The 23,028-nt window shown below is 38.9% G+C and overlaps 1 long non-coding RNA gene across 1 annotated transcript; it reads right to left on the reverse strand.

The window, feature by feature from the left end:
- Nucleotides 1-742: 742 nt before the first annotated feature.
- On the reverse strand, nucleotides 743-10,556 carry LOC125964487 (uncharacterized). Its single transcript, XR_007477547.1, has 3 exons — nucleotides 10,423-10,556; nucleotides 9,830-10,081; nucleotides 743-6,269 (listed from the first exon to the last, which is right to left on the reverse strand). It is a non-coding gene; the product is annotated as an uncharacterized LOC125964487 (long non-coding RNA).
- Nucleotides 10,557-23,028: the final 12,472 nt, after the last annotated feature.

Below are 23,028 nucleotides of genomic sequence, written 5' to 3' on the forward strand. Positions count from 1 at the left end.
ATGTTTGATCTTTTAAAAGATTTATTTGGAGGACATAAACATTATCAAAAAACCTTCTGTAGGATCATCTTAAATGTTACCCTACAGAGAGAAAATACCTAAAACAATTCCCAATTTCAGTCAATATAACGTTTAGTAATATAAACTCACCCTGAAAATTCATTTCTCACAAAAGTTTTAGTATAAAATGTTGATATCATTTGATAAAGAATTACTTACCATTTCATGATATAGAAAAGGTGATGAATGTTTCCTACTAAAGTAACTTCTGATTTGATATGAAATCCTTCAGCGGTTCCTCATTGCCTTCAGGATAAAGTCCATACTCCATCATGTGGCCTATGTGCCCCTTTATTGCCTTCCATTGGAGCCTCACCTCGAGCCACACAACCCAGTTCATATTTCTCCGAGCACCTGTCATACTGAACTATTGGCAGTTCCCAGACCTTCTGGGCCTTTGTTTATGATGCCTTGTCTGTCTGAAACTCTATACTCAGTCTTTTGACCTTTACAACTTGCCTCAGGAACATGTCTTCTAAAAGGCCCAAGAACTTCCCCAGTCGGCACTCACTGTCCATCAACACCCTTTCCCAAGCACCCCATGTTTCTATTTACCATAGCAGTTTTCATGCTGCATCCTAATTGTCTACTTGTCAATTTTCCTCATTCATTCATTCAAGCATTCCACAAATATCTAATGAATATTAACTACATGACAATCACTACTCCAGGCACTGAGGACAAACAATAAACAAAAAAACTACCAGCTATCATGGAGCTTAGCTTCTAGTAGGGGCACAAATATAATAACACATAAACATATTTATAATAAAATGCCAGGCAATTTTAAATGCTATGAAAAGAAAAAAACTCAACAAGGTAAGATAAACAGGGAAAGTGGGGAAACAGTTCTGGTGGGGAAAGTTGCTTTTAGAAAGAAAGTGGTTTATTTTTAGAAAGATGGTCTTCAGGGACCCTTTATTGAGATGGCAGGGTTTTTTGTTTGGTTGGTTTTTGTTTTTTACATAGATTTGAAGTAAGCAAGAGAGCAAGCAATGCTGGTGTTTAAATGAAGTTGTGTTCTAGTCAGAGGAAACTATGCATGCAAAGACTGTGAAATGCAAATATTCCTGGCATATTTGGGGGTGTAGCAAGGAGGGCAGAGTGGCTATTGTCCATACACTGTGTTACGAAGAGAGAGGAGTGGGAGATGGTATTAGAGAGGCATCATGAAGTAGGACCATGGTTCTCAACAAGGCTGTACCTTAGAAACAACTGGTGAGCTTTAAAAATTATAAGACAGCCCTGTCTTATCCCAAGAGAGTCTAACTTTAATGACTTGGAGTAGAGCCCAGACATTGGTATTTGTTCTTCTTGTTGTTTTCTATCATGTTTTTTTTCAAGGTTTAATAAACTTTTAATTTTAGAATAAAACTTTCTAGAAAAGTAGCAAAGATAGTACAGGGAGTTCCTGCATCTCCCCACCCAGTTTCCTCTACAATGGTTGACATTTTGCATTACCATGGTACATTTGGTACAACCAGGAAACCAACATTAACTAAATAAACTCCACACTTTATTAGGATTTTACTACTTTTTCAGCTGATGTCTTTCTATTCTAGGACCACATCCAGGATTCCACATTACATTTAGTTATCATGATTCCAATAGTCACCTTTAGTCTGTAACAATTTCTTAGGCATTTGTTTTGTTTTGTTTTTCATATCCTTGCCAGTTTTGAGGAGTACTGTTCAGGTGCTTGGTAGCGTGCCTTTGATGTTTTTCTCATGTTTAGCCTGAAGTCATGGGTTTGGGGGAAGGATACTCCAGAACTGAAGTATCCTCATCACATTCTATCAAGTGTGTACCATCAACATGACTTAATGACTTATCACTGATGATGCCCCCTTGATCATTTGGCCAAGATACACAGGTTATACACTGTAAAGTCTCCCCCACCCAACCTTTTCCATTACTCTACCTTTTGGGTCAGTAATTCAATAAGCACAACCCTCACTCAAGCACGGTTAGGGGGTGGATATAAGGTTCATATTTTGGAGGGAGGAGGCACTGATATTTTTAAACAGATCCTGTGATAATTCTAATGTGCAGCGGATGTTGGGCATTTTAGGCCACTTTAGGATTTTGACCTACAGTCTGAATGAGATGGGAAGGCATTGAAGGAATTTGAACAACTGAGTGATATGATCTGACTTGTGATTTCAAAGAATTTCTCTAACTTTTTAGTGGACTGTGGGGTCAAGGACAGGAGCAATGAGATCAGTTGAGAGGTTATTACAATAATTCAGGTGAAGAGACTGTGGTATTTGGGACCAGGGCTGGCTATGAGCTACCTCTACCGAAAGGGATCATGATTTCTTTATATCTTCAGACCCTAGTACATATAATAGATGTTCAATAAATATTGTAGGAATGATTGTGAAACAGAGAGTTTATGTATTGCTCTTTGGGAGACAGCACAGCTCAAAGGGTAGTAAGATAAGAAGTCTGGGAAGGTTCTAGAACATAACATGACCTGGATCATTTACAACCAGTTGAACAACTGAAAACTTATATTCATTATCTGTAAAATGGAAATAACAATCCGTCAGGGGGTTATTAATAGACTAATAAAAATAATCAAATATAAGGGATCTGTTTATACTGCTAATAACCTGCCACGATTCCCCAAGCCTTACATACACCCAGTGATACCGCAGAGATAAGAGTGAGACCTGGGTTTCTACAGCCTTGGTTCTTATTCTAGTACTGGTACTTATTACTTTGGCCAAATTATATCACTTCTGTAAGTCTCAGTTTCTTCACCTTGGAAGTGAAGATATTAGTTCCTATCTCATAAGATTGTTGCGAAAATAAAAAATATATAATATTTAAAAGTGCTTAGAATGATTCTTGGCATATAATAAGCTCTCAATACACAAGCTACTACTATTGCTGTATCATCTCCAGCGTATGTATTTCATGTTCTCAGAACGTCTTCTCACTTAATACTACTGTGTTGGATACTCTCTATTTGCCCCTCCAGATCCATACTCCATTCTGCTCTGGGCCTGGACAGCTGACCTGTATGGGCTGTGTCGGGATGGTATCCAGTTGGAAGGCAATCACAGGCCATCATAGGGTGAAAGGAGGATGATGATAGGATATCAGTCCCACTCAGCACACAGCAAGGTTGACACTGGCCGTGTTTTCCTGTGGAAACCCTCAGCTTCTGGCCAGAAGCCCTCTCTAGAACTTTCTTGGCACTTCCAGTAATCACTTTCTTTCCTGCCCTTGAAGGCCACAGGGTGGTAAAGGGTCTCCCTTATTTCTGGCCAGGGCACTGTCCCTTTTTCCATATATGTACTCGCACTATAGTAAATCGTCCCTTTATTGGAATCTTCAGTTACCTAGTTTGGGTGTACATCAGTTTCCTGTTGAAATCCTGACTAATACATCTGGAAATAGGCATCATTCCCATTTTGCAGGTGATAATACAGAAGCTTTAAAAGACTATACTCAGGATAGTGGAAACAGCAGAAATTTCAAGCTAGATAGCCATGAGTTCAAAATACTGTGTAAATTTGAGCAAATTACTTGAACTCCTTTTTTTGCTGTATGAATCATGCAAACTTATTTTTAGCTCTATGAGTTTGGACAAGTTATCTAAACTCTCTAAGGCTTACTGTTCCCTCCTAGCACATAGGATTTCTGTATTATAAGTAATATTGCATTTAAAATAATCATCATAGTATCAGCCACAGAGTGGTTGATAAAAAATGTTAATTTTGTGTCCCAAGAAGTCCCTACAAGTCACAGGCTTTGCTAAATTTTGGATATAGTTTGGCGATTTCTGACTCAATATCAGTGGTCTCTTTGAAGGCCGAATTTTCTCATTTTTATTATTTTGTAAGTACATATTTGTATGTACTGTTATCAGATAAAATTCTCGTAGGCTTTCCTTTGTAACTGTTTTAGTCTCAGTTTGTTTTGTTTTTGCAAATTTAGCTATAGAATTATGCTTCCAAGAGATACTTCTACTTTGTATTTCACAGTGGTAATCTTAGACAAACCTTATGAAAACAAAATCTTCCTGTTAGCCTTCTAATTTAAAAAGTGTCTTGGCAAATTGGCCTAGTGTAGAAAGTTTTCATCAACATGACATTTACTAATGATTATAGCAATCATTGATACCAAATCTCCCTTTTTGATAGCTTTTTCCTATTGGTGTAGTTGATAATTGCTTATTTACACAGTGGGATAGATTTAATTCAAAGCTGTTTCTGAAAGCTTCTCAGGAGATGCAGAACAACTTTTCTGAACAGCATTTGGCTTGAAATAACTGTTTCACATTGGGGATTTTCACTTATTATCAGAAGTCATTTATAATCCAATTGGCAATGCAAGTGGCATTGGACGGCTTTATTGAATCTGATGTTTTGTCCAACAAGTATATCGATTGGAATATGTCAGCTCTAGGCATATTACAATTTTGTTACATTTAACATAACTGTCACTTGGAAATTTCATTACAGAGTGGTGCTCTGGGCCTGATCCTACCAGGAAAAAAATAAATTGCTTATTAAGAAAATTTTAGGCTCTCAGACAGCCAATTCAAAAAAAGAAGTTGTCTTTTTATGTTAAAGGACCCATTCCCATGGATTTTAGAGTTGAAAAAGAGGGCAGAAAGCAAGCTAATTGGCTATCCACATATACCAAATATTCTTCATAATTTATTTAAACGTCCCAACAATCTTGCAAGGCTGGAATTACCTCCAGTTCACTGAGGGTCAGACAGGTAAGTATCTGACCATAAGTAATCCATCTTGGAAGTGATGGACTTGGGTCAGAAGTGTAGGCTTCTCTGATTTCCAAGTCCACATTCAGTCCACCCCCAATCCACCCCATCTAATCACCAGCTCTAAGGTGTCAGTGCAGAAATTTATTAGAGAATGGCTTTTTAAAAATTATTAAAAATCTCATCTTGCTTGATATTTAGACAATTTTCTCAACTACTAACTGCTCTCAAAGCTTTCTCTCCACATCCTATTGTTCTGTTCTCAATTTAAGGCCTCATCATCTCTTAACCAGATTGTGGTAATACCATTTTAACTTGTCTTCCTGAGTCTAATTTTGTCCACTCCAATATATTATCCATATTAATATTTTAAGCACAAAGACCTGATTACTAATCCCTATTGATACCCTTCCGTGGCCCCATTTCACCAATGAGGTAAAGTCAGAATTCCTCAGTACCATGTTCAAGGCATTCCTGATTACATATTTCGCAATCAAGGTAACTTCTCATACCCTTAGTTCCAGGAATATGGAATTTTGGAATTTCCCTAAATCCACCACACTTTTCCATGCCTCCCAGCTTGGACATGTTTCCCTGAACACTCACCCCCATCTTACCTGGAGAATGTTTATCTTTTAAGAGCTTGATCAAAAGTTACCCTTTCAATAAATTCTTCCCTGTCCTTTCTGAATGATTTTATGCCCAAATTTTTATTTCTATTTGTAAGAACAACACTATACTGAAGGTTTTTTGTTTTGTTTTGTTTTGGGGATTTTGTTGTTGTTTTTGTTTTGTTTTGTTTTGTTTTGGTCTCCTCCTAGCGAATTTTGCATTTTGTCTCCTCCTAGCAAATTTTGAGCTCTTTGCAAGCAGGGGTTGTGTCTAGATGTTCAATAGTTATTTGTGAACTAATAAATCTATTGAAACCTTTAGAGTTAGTTTCCTGTTTTCAAGCAAATAGCTTTAAAAATAGCAACTTCAGAGATCTAATCCATTACATTGATGCTTCAGAGACATTTCCAGCAGACCTTACTCTTGAAATCTTCTAAACGGGCCCAGGGCATGCCCGAAAAGTGACTTCTGCTCACACTAGTAAAAGTTGGGGAGAGGGCGCAAGAAGAAAGAGAAGGAAAATGTAAGAAGCAGAGACAAAAAAAAAAAAAAAAAAAAGGACCCAGAGCATAAGCTCAGGTGTCACACAGTTGAAAGGGGTAGAAGCTAGACAAAAAGTACATATATCGCATCAGAGCAACTCAGAGATGGGTTGTGCTTTCCTGAGCATGGAGTAATCGAGGGAGGGAGTGTTATGGATTAAGAAGGCAGGAGGCTGGGCTAAAGAAGCCAAAGCAAAAGTAACAGGCTGCTGGGGCTCACAGCTGTGTTCTTCCATCTCTCCATCCAGTATTGGGATGCTATATACACGCCGCTAATTATCATCAAGGGCATGTCACTCCCATCTCTCCTGACACTCCTGTAAAACAGATTATTTGTGAAAGAAAAAGACAATGAATTTTGGGAGCAACAGACATCTGAAATTGACTGTATAAAACCCAAACAAAAAATTCAGACAAATAATAGTATCTTTTTTCTTCATCAGTTAGATCTCTTGTAACAAGATTTCCTTGTCCCTGTTGACACTCTGGCAAGTGATGTTGACAAGCCAAGGAATGTAAATAGCAAACTGGAAAGGAAAGAAAAGCAAGCAATGGGCATAAGCAGTAGAAGGGCTAATCAGATCCTTTGTAACTGAAAGTTACTGGAGGCACAAGTTAACGATCATTAACTAATTACTTCACTCAACAGAAAATTACATTGCCTATTTTCCTGAGCACATATGAAAATGGTGTGCGAACTAACACTTGATGTCGTATGACAATGTCATACCCACAGGTGCAGTCAGAGCGTCCTCTGGCCACTGACGCTTCCTCACTAGTCTTCATATCTGCAGCCTCCAAGCCTGTATTGTCCAATACAATAGCCGCTACCACATGTGGTGATTTAAATGTAAATTAATTAAAATTATAAAAAATAAAAAGTTCAGTTTCTCTATCCCACCAGCCACATTTCACTGGCTCAGTGGCCACATGTGGCTAATATATTAAACAGTGCAGATGTAGAACATTTCCATCATTGCAGAGATTTTTATGGGAAAGCTCAGCAAGGCTCCCCGTTTACCCTAAACATCCCCACGAAGTTAAGCCTACTCATGCATAATTTTACTATATCACTTCCTGGCTCATAAACTTCTGACAGATTTCTTACTGCCACTAGGACGGCGCTTCTCAAAATTTACTGTACGTCCATATTATCTGGAGATCTTGTTAAAATGCAGTCTCTGATTCAATAGGACTGTGGTGAGCCCACAAATCTGCATTTCAGCTCAACTCCCAGGGGAGGCCGATGGTGTTCCTTCAACCATATTTTATCACCTGCGTTCCAAAGTTCTCTATTCCCTCACCAGCCCTACCTGATGTCCATCAGCTTCCAGAAAGGCCCTTCTTTGCTCCAGCGGCTAAGTTTCTCAACAGTTCCTTCTGATGACATTATTCACTTGTGCCCCCTTACTGGGTTCCTCCAATTTCTTCATCTTCACGGAGGTTGTCCCAAGTGGCTCAAGCCTGCTCAGTCACCTCTGTAGAGATGGCTTTCAAACTTCAGTGTACATAGGCATCATCTGAAGGGAGCTTGAGAACTTGTGCTACTCAGGCCCTACCCCAGGAGAGTCTGGTCATTAAGTTTGAAATGGGGCCCAGAACCCACCTGATTAATAGACCACAGGTGATTCTAAGTGTTTCCCTAACCAAACTCTGAGAACTATTGTCTTAGTATACTTCTTATCTACATAACTCATTTTGATACTTAAAAAACTTACAGATAACCTTATACTGATATTCAACTGCTTGTAGTGTTTTTTATTTATTGCAAAATTAAGTATAAACAATCTATTTATGTCTAGAAATGTCTAGAACTGTGGATTTCAACCCTGAGCACATGTTGTAATCCCTTGAGGGAGATTTTAGAAACCTTCATGCAGATGTTCCCATCCCCAGAGATTCTGATTTATATGATAAGGGAATAGGCTTTGGTTATTTTTGTTTGTTTGTTTCCCAAAGCTCTGTAATTAGTTTCCTGGGGCTGCCATAACAGAGTACTACAAATTTGGTGACTTAAGACAACAGAAATTTATTCTCTCAGGGTTCTGGAGATTAGAAGTGTGAAATCAAGGTGTTGGCAGGGCCATGCTTCCTCTGAAGGCTCTAGGGAAGAATCTGTTGCATGCTTCTCTCCTAACTTCTGCTGGTTGCAGGCAGTCGTTGGCATTCCCTGGCTTATAGCGGCATCACTCCAATTTCTGCCTCGTTCATTGCATAGCCTTCTTTCCTGTGTCTGTGTCTCCAAATCTCATTCTTCTTATACGAACACTGGTCATGGGATTTGGGACCCAACCATATCAGGTCTGATCTCATCTTAACTTGATTCCATCCGCAAAGACTCTTTCCAAATAAGGTCACATTCACGGGTATCTGGGGTTATGACTTAAGCATTTCTTTTTTGTGGGAAACAATTTAACCTGCAAGCTACCCCAAGTGATTCTAAGGCACAGCCTGGCTTTAAGAACGATGGTCTAGACTCAGTGGTTCTGAAACTTGAGCATACAACAGAATAACCTTGGGGGCTTGGAAATATAAGGGTTGCTGAATCCAAACCCCAAGTTTTAACAGGTCTGGGTTGGGCCTGAGAATTTGCATTTTTCTAACAAGTTTGAAAACCACTGGTGTAGGGGAAAGGGAAGTAAAATGGGTGTACTGTTGACCCTTAAACAAAACGGGTTTGAACTGCATGGGTCCACTTACACGCGACAGTAAGTACTACAGCACTACACGACCCGTGATTGGTCAAATCCAGAGAATCGCAGATTCGGAGGAAGCTCATATACAAAGGGCCGAGTATAAGTAACATACAGATTTTTGACTGTGCAGAGGATTGGGGCCCCCAACCCCTTTGCTGTTCAAGAGTCAACTGTATTTCTTTCCTACCCTTGCAGGAGCAGCACAGGTATCACCTGGGAGCTTAGGAGAAATGCAGAATTTTGAGCCCACCCCAGACTCCTGAATCAAAGACTACATTTTAACAAGATTCCCAAGTAATTTGAACTTTCATGAAATTTTTAGAAGCACGGTTGTATACTATTCAAAATAAAATTGCTCTTAATTGGCTGGTTGAATTAGTTAGTAAGGGGATGGATGGTTAAAGAAATAAATGAGGGAATAATAAAGCAGATTCCCCAACTGCCTATCTCCCAGGAGATAGAAAGTGGATCGTCTAAATCCTTTGATCATGAAGTTGTCTTAGCAACTGTGAAGACAGTGGCTTGTCATTGTAGTGGCACCAGGGGAATCTTCCTGTTGGTTCGTCAGCAATTGAGTGTTCTCAGCTTATTTAGCCGTTTACAGGCTTTACCCAAGAAATTCCATACTTTCTTCCCCCTGCCCCTTCCCAAATGACCTCATCTTAACATTTCGTGGCTTCACTATCAGCACTCTGTCATTTGTGCCAAAGTCTGAAATAGGAGTCTGGCTGGAATACAGAGGAACACAGCCCAGTGTAGATTTAGTAATGAACTGGCTTTGGGCCAGAAGGGTAGCAGGTAAGTTTCAGAGCTTCAGCTGAAAAAAGAAAGAAAAGCTTTTAGAAAGCTTAGAGCCAAGTCAAAACATGCCATATATGACTTTTTTTTTTTTTGGCAGATATGCCGTAAAATAAGAGTAGACCAAATTCCCCATTGATAGATTGAGTTTCTGGAAACATTGTTCTAGAGCTAAAGTGCTCATGTGAGTCTCAGAAAGGAATTTCGCGTCAAGCTTTGAAAGTCCTTCTTTTTCTCTCTCCACTACTGATTTCCATTTTTCTCTTGGAGAGTTGCACTTTTTTTTTTCTTTTAAGCAAGCCACATACCCAAGGAGTCACAAACAGTTGTCTCCTAGAAGGCCAAAGTTTTCTTGGAAAAAGTTGTTTTTTAAAGGCCATTACCTTTCATTTCTTCATGGAGCCACGTCACACCCACATGGAATCATTTAATAGAAAGATTGAGAGAGCTCTCATTAAGGTATGCTTTTTAACTTGACGATTTGAGGAAGAGCTGATATTTCATTTTAATGAAATGGTGTTGCCTGGAGAGGCACAGTGTGATCTCAGGAAGCAGTGCTGTGCATGTGTTGTCTCCTGCAACATGGCCTGAGGAGCATTCATTCCTTCAGTGGTCTGTTGTCTTCTCTTCCTCTTCTGTAAAATAGGATTAACGAAGTTATCAATCGGTCTCCCACATGTCTATTAGAGTTAAAGAGAACACATCTCCTATCCAAGAAAAAAAATCTCTCATGTCTTTAGCCATATAATATTAGGTACATTTCTGTAATCACTTAATTTAATTTAAATTTTATTTTCTTTTTGGCATGAACTTATAAAATCAGTTTCTACATTCTAAACACTCGATTAAAGCAAATAGGGTTGTTTTTTTTTTGTCTGAAATCAGCCAGTTACACACATTAGCAGCTTTGGAATAAAGAACAACTTAATAACTCTAGATATCTCTTTATTTGTGCACAATGAGAAATGTTCCTCACCCAAATCCAGGATGAAAAATTCTCCTCTTCTCGCTGTCATATTTTCTACTGGTAAATTGCTGAATCACTGTGTGTGGCAGCTGTGTTCAGCTCTTGGGCATGCCTCTTAGAGAACTGTCAGGGGCACCCAAGGTCCCTCTGCTATTTCCAGATGACAGGAATAGAAGAGCAGCCTGACGCCGTACTCTAAACAGCTGTGCACACGTGTGTGTGTGTGTGTGTGTGTGTGTGTGTGTGTGTGAGAGAGAGAGAGAGAGAGAGAGAGAGAGAGAGGAGAGAGAGAAATTATTTCCTTCCCCCTTGTTAAAGCTGGTGGAGACTCTGTATCTTTGCATGTTTATGCAAATCACAGATTGTACAATTTGAGCATAATGTAGGGATCTTAAGAAATCATGTAATATGACTCTAAATTGTAGTGTGATAAAATGTAGATAGCCCTGGCCAGGAGTTAGGAGACTTGGGCCCTGTCTCACTAGGTATATAAACTATAAGTCACTGTCTAAGACTAGTGTGAGAAAAAATTTGATAACTAAGATTTTCCTTCTTTCATTTTAAAAGTAAACCACAAGCTGCAGATTAACCCTACTTTCTTTAGTTCTTATTGGAAATAGTGCAACATTCTCGTAATAATGTTTTATTGGTTTCCAGTTCTATTACCATCTTTCTCTTCCTCAAATTAGAAACAAATCTCTTTAATTCATCCTTGAAAAAGCCTTTTGTAACCCCTTAATTATTATCCATTAGAGCTAGACATAATAACAGAGTAAAGGGCTGATGAACACTCAGAAAAATTGCAGATTATTTTACAGATCAAGAGTATTAGCTCTACGAGAGAAGGAACCAGCTTAAACGCTGGAAAAGGCCTGCCTGGATTTGATTGAATACTAATAATGTTATCCTGAGCACATTACTTAAACTCTCTGAGTATGAGTTTCTTCCTCCCTAATAGACCCTACACTATAGGGTTATTGTGAGAATGAAATGCTATAAAACACATAAAGTTTTTAGCATGGTGCTTGATATGTAATAAATGTTTGTGAATCTGAGCTGGAATACAGTCTATAAGTGTTTGTTCAATTTATTTACTTATATTGAAATACTGTCTAGTTGAATTCTTCTTAAAATGCTTGCCAGCTGGGTCCTATAATCTCTTGATTATGCAAAAAATTACTTTTTATATTTTATTTGTTATGATGGATTTTATTAACACCTATTTGAATTTACAATATTGGGCTTTTTTTAGTTGCTGTTTATTACTGACTGATTCTTTTAAATTATATGTTACAATCTTTAAACCTTTTCAGTTTCAGTAATATGTTGTCAACCTTTCTCAATCCTCCAATTATTAGTCAGAAGATATGACTGCTTTTAAAAAAAACAAATTCCAGAAGAAGGTCTTATTTCCAACAATAAAGCCCTCTCTTCTACAAGCTGAATGAATGTCAGAACTTAGATATGGAAAATTCGTTTTTAAAGAAAAAGATAATAGAGCATTTAAGAAAACCTTCACAGCAAGAAGATAAGGCAATTTTCTGAATTATTTATGGAGAAAATCCACTTTTTATTAAGTTAGATGAAGACTCCATGTTTAAATATACTTCATCGAATGGCTTTGAATATCCAGTTTCCGTACTGAAGTAAAAAAAAAAAAAAAAGCTTTGATGTTAGGGAAATTTTGCAAATGTTAGAGCAATTGAAAAGCATGTTCTCACTACCTTCTGTTTTCTTCTGCTATCCCTATAATGTATGTCTCAAGATGTTATGGTTGATTTATCTAGAATATCTCTTAAATCTCTTAAAATCTCCAGAGGCCATTGTAGATAACAGCTGACCGTGTGTTGTGAAAGTTCGTAGGTTTTATATCTTTGGAAAGTATCACATTCTTTATTTTTATCTGAACTTCAGGTTATGCTTAAAAACCACTTTCTGTTACTTGGTACTTATAGTCTAAGACAGAATGAAAGTTTATTACTGTCATGATAATGGTAACTATTAAGTTATTAAACTCAAGAATAACACACGTGGATAATTAAAAAGGTTTTTGACTATGGAATTTCAAAGCATTTGTTGAAATAAGAAAGAAACAACATTTCATATCTAAGAATTTATCCAGAAAATTCCTGATTCAAGTTATATCTATAATAATTTTCAGGATAGCGTGATGACTGTAGAGAAAAACTGGAAATGACTATGACAGGAAGCTGGCTAAAGAGCTACTACACTGTGACAACCACTCATGATATAATGCCTCTAAGTAAAACTTAGAAACAGTAAAATGGGAGACTGATGGGAGAAAGACAAATGAATTTATCATTAGAAGCATAACTGCCAAAGAGACTAGATACTTGTTTTGCCTGGATAGTTTTTCTGTTTTCTAATATAAGGATTTAATGCTATAAATATCCCTCTCAACACTGATTTAGCTGCATTCCACAAATTGTGGTATGTTTTATACTCATTTTTATTCAATTCTATGTATTTTTAAGTTTGCTTTGAGACTTCTTTTTCAACTCATGGATTGTTTAGAAGCATGTTATTTAATTTCCAAGTGTTTGGATTTTTTTTTTCCTGTTATTGATTTCTAGTTTGATTTCATTATTATCAGAGAGCATACTTTTTATGATTTCATTTCTTTTAAATTGGCTTAAGTTTGGTCTATGACCCAAAATATGTTCCATGTTAATGAATGTTGCATGGGCACCTGAAGAGAATGTGTATTGTGCTATTTTGGAGTGAAATAGGTATAAATGCCAGTTAGATCCTATTGGTTGATGGTGTTGTTCAAGTCTTCCTAATCTTTGCTAATTTTCTACTTAACTCTTCTATCACTAGCCAAGAGTGGGGTATTGAAATCTCTAACTGTAATTGTGGATTTGACTATTTCTCCTTTCAGTTCTAACAGCTTATTTTTATGTATTTTGAAGCTCTTGTTATTTAGTGCTATGTTTTCTTTCTGGATTGAGCCTTTTATCATCATGTAACATCCTTCTTTTTCCCATGTAATTTTCTTTGCTCTGACATCTACTGTCTGATGTTAATATAGTTTCTCTATTAACATTGGCATGGTACATCTTTTCTATTCTACTTTCAATCTACTTACATTGTTATGTTTAAAGTGAGTATGACTTTTTTCTTTGTCTTTAGTTTTCAGAAGTTTAATTATCATATCTTGGCATGGAATTCTTTTATTTTATCCTATCTAGGGTTTACTCAGCTTCTTGAATCTGTATGTTCATGTCGTTTGTCAAATTTAGGAAATTTTCAGTTATTGTTTCTTCAATTACTTTTCCAGCCCCACATACTTTGCCCTCTCCCTCTTGGGGCTCTGATAATACAAATGTTAGATCTTTTGTTATTGTTCCACAGCTCTCTAAGTCTGTGTATGTGAGTGTGTGTGTGTGTGTGTGTATGTGTGTGTTTATTTCAATCTCTTTGCTCTCTGTTGTTCGGATTGAATAAATTCTACTGATTTGTCTTTAGGTTCGTTGATTATTTCTATTGTCATCTCTATTCTACTCTTGAGCCTATCCAGTGAGATTTTGTTTAAATTTTGGTTATTGAACTCTTTTAGTTATATAATTTCCATTTTTGAAAATAAATTCTATTTCTTTGCTGAACTTCTCTATTTTTCACTTGTTTCCAGGGAATTTGTAATTTCTTTTAATTTCTTCATGGCTGCTTTAAAACCTTTTTTCAGATAGTTACAATATCCAGTTTCTTTTAGTTTTGGCCTCAGAGATAGCATTTCTCCTGGTCTCTCCTCCAGCCACTTGGTGCTGGCAGGCTTTCAACTCAGCCTCTGCAGTGCACTGAGAAAGAGAAGTACCCATCTGGGATGCCTTCTGTCACTGAGTGGAGAGCCAGGAGCTGTCTGAAATTGTGGGTTCTGGGTTGCCTTCTGCTGTTAGGTGGAGAGCCTATCTAGATCTTCTGCTGCTGCTAGATGGAGGGGCAAGGAAGCACTGGGCTTCTTTGTCTTCTGCCCATGAGTAGAGGGTGAGGAGATGCCTGTCTTGTCTTCTGCTGCTGGTTGGAGGGCTGGGAGTTGTCAGGTCCAGGGAGTTCTTTGTATTGGATAGCAGATCCAGAGATGCTGGCCCTGAGCTGTCTTCTGCATCTGGGTGGAGGGCCTGGAGACACTGGGCCTGCAGGGGCCACCAGTGTGAGTGAAAGGCTTCTTGCTGCCAGTGAGTATAGGATATGGAGTGGGCACATATATTTTAATACCACTGATTGAGTAATTTTTATTCTAGTTGATAAATCCTTGATTTTCTCAGTGCTATTCTTGGCTTAACCTTCTGTTAGTTAAGATGGCATTCTATTTATGAAAGCAATTTCTGGTCAATGGGTGTAAAGTTTCAGTTATGCTAGATGAGTAAGTTTTAGAGACCTGCTGTACCACATAGTGCCTACAGTTAACAATACAGTATCATGCACTTCAAAATTTGTTAAGAGGGTAGATCTCATGTCAAGTGTTCTTAACTCACCCACACACACATACACACACACAAAACCAAAGGAACACAAGAACACAAGAAAAGTTTGGGAGGTGTTGGATATGTCCATTACCTTGATTGTGGTGATGGTATCATGGGTCTTTGCATATGTTCAAACTCATCAAATTGTACACATTAAATAGGTGTAGTTCTTTGTATATAAATTATACCTTAATAAAGCTGTTAAAAAAGATGATCTGTTGAGTCTAATCTACTCCATTCTGTATTGATTCTAGTAGTTAATTAGTGTCATTTTGATGCTCTTTTACATAGTCTTAATTGCTCATTAACAATGTTGGCATAATAAAGAATGAGAAAAAAATTTAAAAGAGCACAACTATTTCTAGGTATTAAACTGACAGATTAATATTAAAGATAAGAGCATTTGCTTTGGATTTCTTATAAGAATAATAGATTTAAGTGATTAGGTTTCTTGTTATGCCAAAAAACAGAAAAATAATTGTTCCAATAAGACAGCTCTGCCAACTCTGGCTTGTTCACCCCGTGAATTAGTTTAATGATTAAGATCATTATTGGTTCCAGAAGCTTAACTTGACCAAAGGCCAAATAATATATTCAGTAAATATTAATTCAACAAATATTGACAGATTACCTGCCACTTGATAGGTTCTAATCTGCTTTAAGGAAAATAGTCCTTTTAATGGAATGAATTTTACTATCCTGTTTTCCTGAATCACTCTCTCATTTGTTCCCTTGATGGAGTAACTGACCCATTTAGCCTTGGTCGAGCCCACAGAGGCTGTGACATCTCAATTTCTTTCCTGGTAGAAAATTGGAGTCAAGTGCCATAGCATTGGTACCAAAGTGGCAGATATCCTGGAAGCGACCAGGAAGCCTCCCTGACAGCTGGAAGAGCTATGGGTAATAAACACTGTCAAGCCCTCCCTCTTGAGATCAATGAATTAGGGAAGCAGGAGGATGTATCACAGTAATTACTCAGCCACACCAGCATTTGTGCATTGTTATTTCATTACCATACCCCTCGGCCTCTTGAACTTTACCTAAAACAATTATTGTTTAATCTGAATTATTACTTATACAGTTAATAAGATTTGTTTTTCAGAGGCAGCACCGACACTTGTACGTAAGAAAAAATTCTGAGGGTAGCTTTAAAATACCACACATTTCTTAACATTGGGGGACCTTGTTGAATTGAAATATAGTCACCTTTAATGCATTTAGAAGCAGCCCAGATTTTTACATCTAAATGATACAGTCCATTATATATTTGTTATATAATACATTATTATACAGTATTTATATTTTTAAAAGTAGAATTGAATGGGGGTGGGGGGAATCACTTATCAGTCAAGACACAGATCTTACAGCTTTTACGAATCTCTCAGACTATCTGAGGCTGGAGGATTCTGGAACCCTAACATACTACTTCATTTTGTTTTCTTTTGGCTCATAAACTAAGGCTAGCATCTCTTTGGGCAGGTCTTGGAGTATGGTGCAATTACAGCTTCTCGAGGGCAACACACTGAACTTCAGACTGTGGCAGCTGCAGCACCCAGATGTGGCCCGTGATTGCCAGTGTCCTCTGCTTCCAACCTGATTCTTTTTTTTTTTTTTTACATCTTAATTGGAGTATAGTTGCTTTACAATGGTGTGTTAGTTTCTGCTCTATAACAAAGTGAATCAGCCATACATATACATATGTTCCCATATCTCATCCCTCTTGCGTCTGCCTCCCTCCCATCCTCCCTATCCCACCCCTCTAGGTGGTCACAAAGCACAGAGCTGATCTCCCTGTGCTATGCGGCTGCTTCCCACTAGCTATCTACCTTACGTTTGGTAGTGTATATATGTCCATGCCTCTCTCTCGCTTTGTCACAGCTTACCATTCCCCCTCCCCATATCCTCAAGTCCATTCTCTAGTAGGTCTGTGTCTTTATTCCTGTCTTACCCCTAGGTTCTTCATGACATTTTTTTTTCTTAAATTCCATATATATGTGTTAGCATACAGTATTTGTCCTCCTCTTTCTGACTTACTTCACTCTGTATGACAGACTCTAGGTCCATCCACCTCATTATAAATAGCTCAATTTCATTTCTTTTTATGGCTGAGTAATATTCCATTGTATATATGTGCCACATCTTCTTTATCCATTCATCCGATGATGGACACTTAGGTTGTTTTCATCTCCGGGCTATTGTAAATAGAGCTGCAATGAACATTTTGGTACATGACTCTTTTTGAATTATGGTTTTCTCAGGGTATATGCCCAGTAGTGGGATTGCTGGGTCATATGGTAGTTCTATTTGTAGTTTTTTAAGGAACCTCCATACTGTTCTCCATAGTGGCTGTACCAATTCACATTCCCACCAGCAGTGCAAGAGTGTTCCCTTTTCTCCACACCCTCTGCAGCATTTATTTTTCCTAGATTTTTTGATGATGGCCATTCTGACCTGTGTGAGATGATATCTCATTGTAGTTTTGATTTGCATTTCTCTGATCATTAATGATGTTGAGCATTCTTTCATATGTTTGTGGGCAGTCTGTGTATCTTCTCTGGAGAAATGCCTATTTAGGTTTTCTGCTCATTTTTGGATTGGGTTGTGTGTTTTTATGTTATTGAGCTGCATGAGCTGCTTATTTGTTGGAAGATTTTTAATCACAGTTTCCATTTCAGTGCTTGTGATTGGTCTGTTCATATTTTCTATTTCTTCCTGATTCAGTCTTGGCAGTTGTGCATTTCTAAGAATTTGTCCATTTCTTCCAGGTTGTCCATTTTATTGGCATAGAGTTGCTTGTAGTAATCTCTCATGATCCTTTCTATTTCTGCAGTGTCAGTTGTTACTTCTCCTTTTTCATTTCTAATTCTATTAATTTGAGTCTTCTCCATTTTTTTCTTGATAAGTCTGGCTAATGGTTTATCCATTTTGTTTATCTTCTCAAAGAACCAGCTTTTAGTTTGACTGATCTTTGCTATCGTTTCCTTCATTTCTTTTTCATTTATTTCTGATCAGATGTTTATGATTTCTTTCCTTCTGTTAACTTTGGGGTTTTTTTGTTCTTCTTTCTCTAATTGCTTTAGGTGCAAGGTTAGGTTGTTTATTTGAGATGTTTCTTGTTTCTTAAGATAGGATTTTATTGCTATAAACTTCCCTCTTAGAATTGCTTTTGCTGCATCCCATAGGTTTTGGGTCGTCGTGTCTCCATTGTCATTTGTTTCTAGGTATGTTTTTATTTCCTCTTTGATTTCTTCAGTGATCACTTCGTTATTAAGTAGTGTATTGTTTAGCCTCCATGTGTTTGTATTTTTTTCAGATCTTTTCCTGTAATTGATATCTAGTCTCATAGCGTTGTGGTCAGAAAAGATACTTGATACAATTTCAATTTTCTTAAATTTACCAAGGCTTGATTTGTGACCCAAGATATGATCTATCCTGGAGAATGTTCCATGAGCACTAGAGAAAAATGTGTATTCTGTTGTTTTTTGATGGAATGTCCTATAAATATCAATTAAGTCCATCTTGTTTAATGTATCATTTAAAGCTTGTGTCTCCTTATTTATTTTCATTTTGCATGATCTGTCCATTGGTGAAAGTGGGGTGTTAAAGTCCCCTACTATGAATGTGTTACTGTCGATTTCCCCTTTTATGGCTGTTAGTATTTGCCTTATGTATTGAGGTGCTCCTATGTTGGGTGCATAAATATTTACAATTGTTATATCTTCTTCTTGGATCGATCCCTTGATCATTATGTAGTGTCCTTCTTTGTCTCTTCTAATAGTCTTTATTTTAAAGTCTATTTTGTCTGATATGAGAATTGCTACTCCAGCTTTCTTTTGGTTTCCATTTGCATGAAATATCTTTTTCCATCCCCTTACTTTCAGTCTGTATGTGTCTCTAGCTCTGAAGTGGGTCTCTTGTAGACAGCATATATATGGGTCTTGTTTTTGTATCCATTCAGACAATCTGTATCTTTTGGTGGGAGCATTTAATCTATTTACATTTAAGGTAATTATCGATATGTATGTTCCTATTCCCATTTTCTTAATTGTTTTGGGTTCGTTATTGTAGGTCTTTTCCTTCTCCTGTGTTTCTTGCCTAGAGAAGTTCCTTTAGCATTTGTTATAAAGCTGGTTTGCTGGTGCTGAACTCTCTCAGCTTTTGCTTGTCTGTAAAGGTTTTAATTTCTCCATCAAATCTGAATGAGATCCTTGCTGGGTAGAGTAATCTTGGTTGCAGGTTTTTCGCCTTCATCACTTTAAATATGTCCTGCCAGTCCCTTCTGGCTTGCAGAGTTTCTGCTGAAAGATCAGCTGTTACCCTTATGGGGATTCCCTTGTGTGTTATTTTTCCCTTGCTGCTTTTAATATGTTTTCTTTGTATTTAATTTTTGACAGTTTGATTAATATGTGTCTTGGCGTGTTTCTCCATGGATTTATCCTGTATGGGACTCTCTGTGCTTCCTGGACTTGATTAACTATTTCCTTTCCCATATTAGGGAAGTTTTCAACTATAATCTCTTCAAATATTTTCTTAGTCCCTTTCTTTTTCTCTTCTTCTTCTGGAACCCCTATAATTCGACTCTTGGAGTGTTTAATGTTGTCCCAGAGGTCTCTGAGACTGTCCTCAGTTCTTTTCATTCTTTTTTCTTTATTCTGCTCTGCAGTAGTTATTTCCACTATTTTATCTTCCAGGTCACTTATCCGTTCTTCTGCCTCAGTTATTGTGCTATTGATCCCATCTAGAGTATTTTTAATTTCATTTATTGTGTTGTTCATTGTTGCTTGTTTCATCTTTAGTTCTTCTAGGTCCTTGTTAAATGTTTCTTGCATTTTGTCTATTCTATTTCCAAGATTTTGCATCATCTTTGCTATCATTATTCTGAATTCTTTTTCAGGTAGACTGCCTGTTTCCTCTTCATTTGTTAGGTCTGGTGGGTTTTTATCTTGCTCCTTCATCTGCTGTGTGTTTTTCTGTCTTCTCATTTTGCTTATCTTACTGTGTTTGGGGTCTCCTTTTCGTAGGCTGCAGGTTCATAGTTCCCATTGTTTTTGGTGTCGGTCCCCAGTGGCTGAAGTTGGTTCAGTGGGTTGTGTAGGCTTCCTGGTGGAGGGGACTAGTGCCTGTGTTCTGGTGGATGAGGCTGGATCTTGTCTTTCTGGTGGGCAGGTCCATGTCTGGTGGTGTATTTTCGGGTGTCTGTGGACTTATGATTTTAGGCAGCCTCTCTGCTAATGGGTGGGGTGTGTTCCTGTCTTGCTAGTTGTTTGGCATAGGGTGTCCAGCACTGTAGCTTGCTGGTTGTTGAGTGAAGCTGGGTGCTGGTGTTGAGATGGAGATCTCTGTGAGATTTTCACCGTTTGATATTATGTGGAGCTGGGAGGTCTCTTGTGGACCAGTGTCCTGAAGTTGGCCCTCCCACCTCAGAGGCACAGCACTGACTCCTGGCTGCAGTACCAAGAGCCTTTCATCCACACGGCTCAGAATAAAAGGTAGAAAAAGAAAGAAAGAAAGAAAAAAAGAAAGGAAGGAAGGAAGAAGGGAGATGGAATAAAATAAAGTAAAGTAAGATAAAATAAAGTTATTAAAATAGAAAATAATTATTAAGAAAAAAATTTAAAAAAAAACAAAAAACGGACGGATAGAACCCTGGGACAAATGGTGGAAGCAAAGCTATACAGACAAAAATCTCACACAGAAGCATATACATACACACTCACAAAAAGAGGAAAAGGGGAAAAAACCATAAATATTGCTCTCAAAGTCCACCTCCTCAATTTGGGATGATTCGTTGTCTATTCAGGTATTCCACAGATGCAGGGTACATCAAGTTGATTGTGGAGCTTTAATCCGTTGCTTCTGAGGCTGCTGGGAGAGATTTCCCTTTCTCTTCTTTGTTCTCACAGCTCCTGGGGCTCAGCTTTGGATTCGGCCCCGCCTCTGCGTGTAGGTCGCTGGAGGGCGTCTGTTCTTCTCTCAGACAGGACGGGGTTAAAGGAGCCGCTGATTCGGGGGCTCTGGCTCACTGACGCCGGGGGGAGGTAGGGGTATGGAGTGTGGGGCGGGCCTGCGGCGGCAGAGGCCGGCGTGAGGTTGCACCAGCCTGAGGCGCGCATTGAGCTCTCCCGGGGAAGTTGTCCCTGGATCCCGGGAACCTGGCTGTGGCAGGCTGCACAGGCTCCCCGGAAGGGGGGTGTGGAGAGTGACCTGTGCTCGCACACAGGCTTCTTGGTGGCGGCAGCAGCAGCCTTAGCGTCTCATGCCCGTCTCTGGGGTCCGCGCTTTTAGCCTGGGCTCGCGCCCGTCTCTGGAGCTCCTTTAAGCAGCACTCTTAATCCCCTCTCCTCGCGCACCAGGAAGCAAAGAGGGAAGAAAAAGTCTCTTGCCTCTTCGGCAGGTCCAGACTTTTCTCCGGACTCCCTCCAGGATAGCTGTGGCGCACTAACCCCCTGCAGGCTGTGTTCACGCCGCCAACCCCAGTCCTCTCCCTGCGCTCCAACTGAAGCCTAAGCCTTAACTCCCAGCCCCGCCCGCCACGGCAGGTGAGCAGACAAGCCTCTCGGGCTGGTGAGTGCCTGTCGGCCCTGATTCTCTGTGCGGCAATCTCTCCGCTTTGCCCTCCGCACCCCTGTTGCTGTGCTCTCCTCCGCAGCTCCGAAGCTTCCCCCCTCCGCCACCCGCAGTCTCCACCCGCGAAGGGTCTTCCTAGTGTGTGGAAACCTTTCCTCCTTCACAGCTCCCTCCCACTGGTGCAGGTCCCGTCCCTATTCTTTTGTCTCTGTTTATTCTTTTTTCTTTTGCCCTACCCAGGTACGTGGGGAGTTTCTTGCCTTTTGGGAGGTCCGAGGTCTTCTGCCAGCCTTCAGTAGGTGTTCTGTAGGAGGTGTTCCACGTGTAGATGTATTTTTGGTGTATTTGTGGGGAGGAAGGTGGTCCCCGCGTCTTACTCTTCCGCCATCTTCCCGATCCCTCCAAGATGATTCTTTAGGTCCGGGTTCCAAAGAAAAAACTTGTCCCAATTAATCGCATCTATATTTCTCATTTCTTTCTTTCTCACTGCCCTCAAACTCAGCCAGTCCTGTTATACGGAGGTTGATTCCAACCACTATAGGGAACCTGAGGCTTACTCCTTACAAAGTCCACCCAGAGAAAGCTAAGGTAAGCCATTATTGAGCTTAGGCCTTAGTGCATAATGAATGAATGGGCTAGAAATTGACAAACTTTGTGGTGTGGTATAGACTGTAGACATTGATCTTCCATTAGCATTCATCTACATAGATTACTTCTCTTTCTGTTCTCCCCTAAGATCCTTTAAGTAGGTCTGTCACTTCCCTATTGGGAGGTACTGCCAGGAACTGGGAGGATTAAATCAGCTGTTCCTGAGCCTTTGATGGACCAAAATCTAGAAAACTCAGACTTACAGGAACCAACCAGATAATTATTGCTGCTCTGGTAGTGACTCTGGCGAACCCCAAAGCACATTGCACTGACTTAAAAAGAGTGGCTGCTCCTAGGGTTTCCAACAACAGGCTTTATAGACTGACAGGGTTTTCAAGATGTGGGATTCTTAGTACTAAAACTGGAAGCGTCCTGAGCAACGGGCATGAATTGGCCACCCTAGCTTCTACTCAACATAGCCAATTGTTACTATATTTGAACTTCCTTTCCATTTTTCCTTTCTTCATTATGTGAAACCTCCTGATACTGGGAATTAATTCAGATCTAACCACTAACCTGTGGGTAAAAACACAGACTAAATTTGGCCCAGGAGCCTCCCAGTTTGTGATCTTTGTTCAAGAGATGAGAGTGTGGACTGAGGGAGGGAGAGTCAAGTGATGACCTTGGTTTGCTTTTAGTCTGGGTCAAAAATTAACCATTATGGCTCATTTATCCATAATATCTTACTAAGGTTTCCATATAAGCTTTAAGGCTGAAACCTAAATTAGTTAGAAATTGTGTCATTTTAATCTTTTTTTGTTTGTTTTTCATCCCTTGTATCTGTATATACCCTCCTTGGGAATCCACCAGAGGTATCTGTGAGAAAACGGAATTCAGAGACTGTGTTCATGCCCAAACTCTCAACACAGTGAATATTCTAATTATCACAATACTCTGCATGTTCCTCTGCCCT

Source organism: Orcinus orca, chromosome 5, assembly GCF_937001465.1.
Source record: "Orcinus orca chromosome 5, mOrcOrc1.1, whole genome shotgun sequence".
Classification (NCBI taxonomy): domain Eukaryota; kingdom Metazoa; phylum Chordata; class Mammalia; order Artiodactyla; family Delphinidae; genus Orcinus; species Orcinus orca.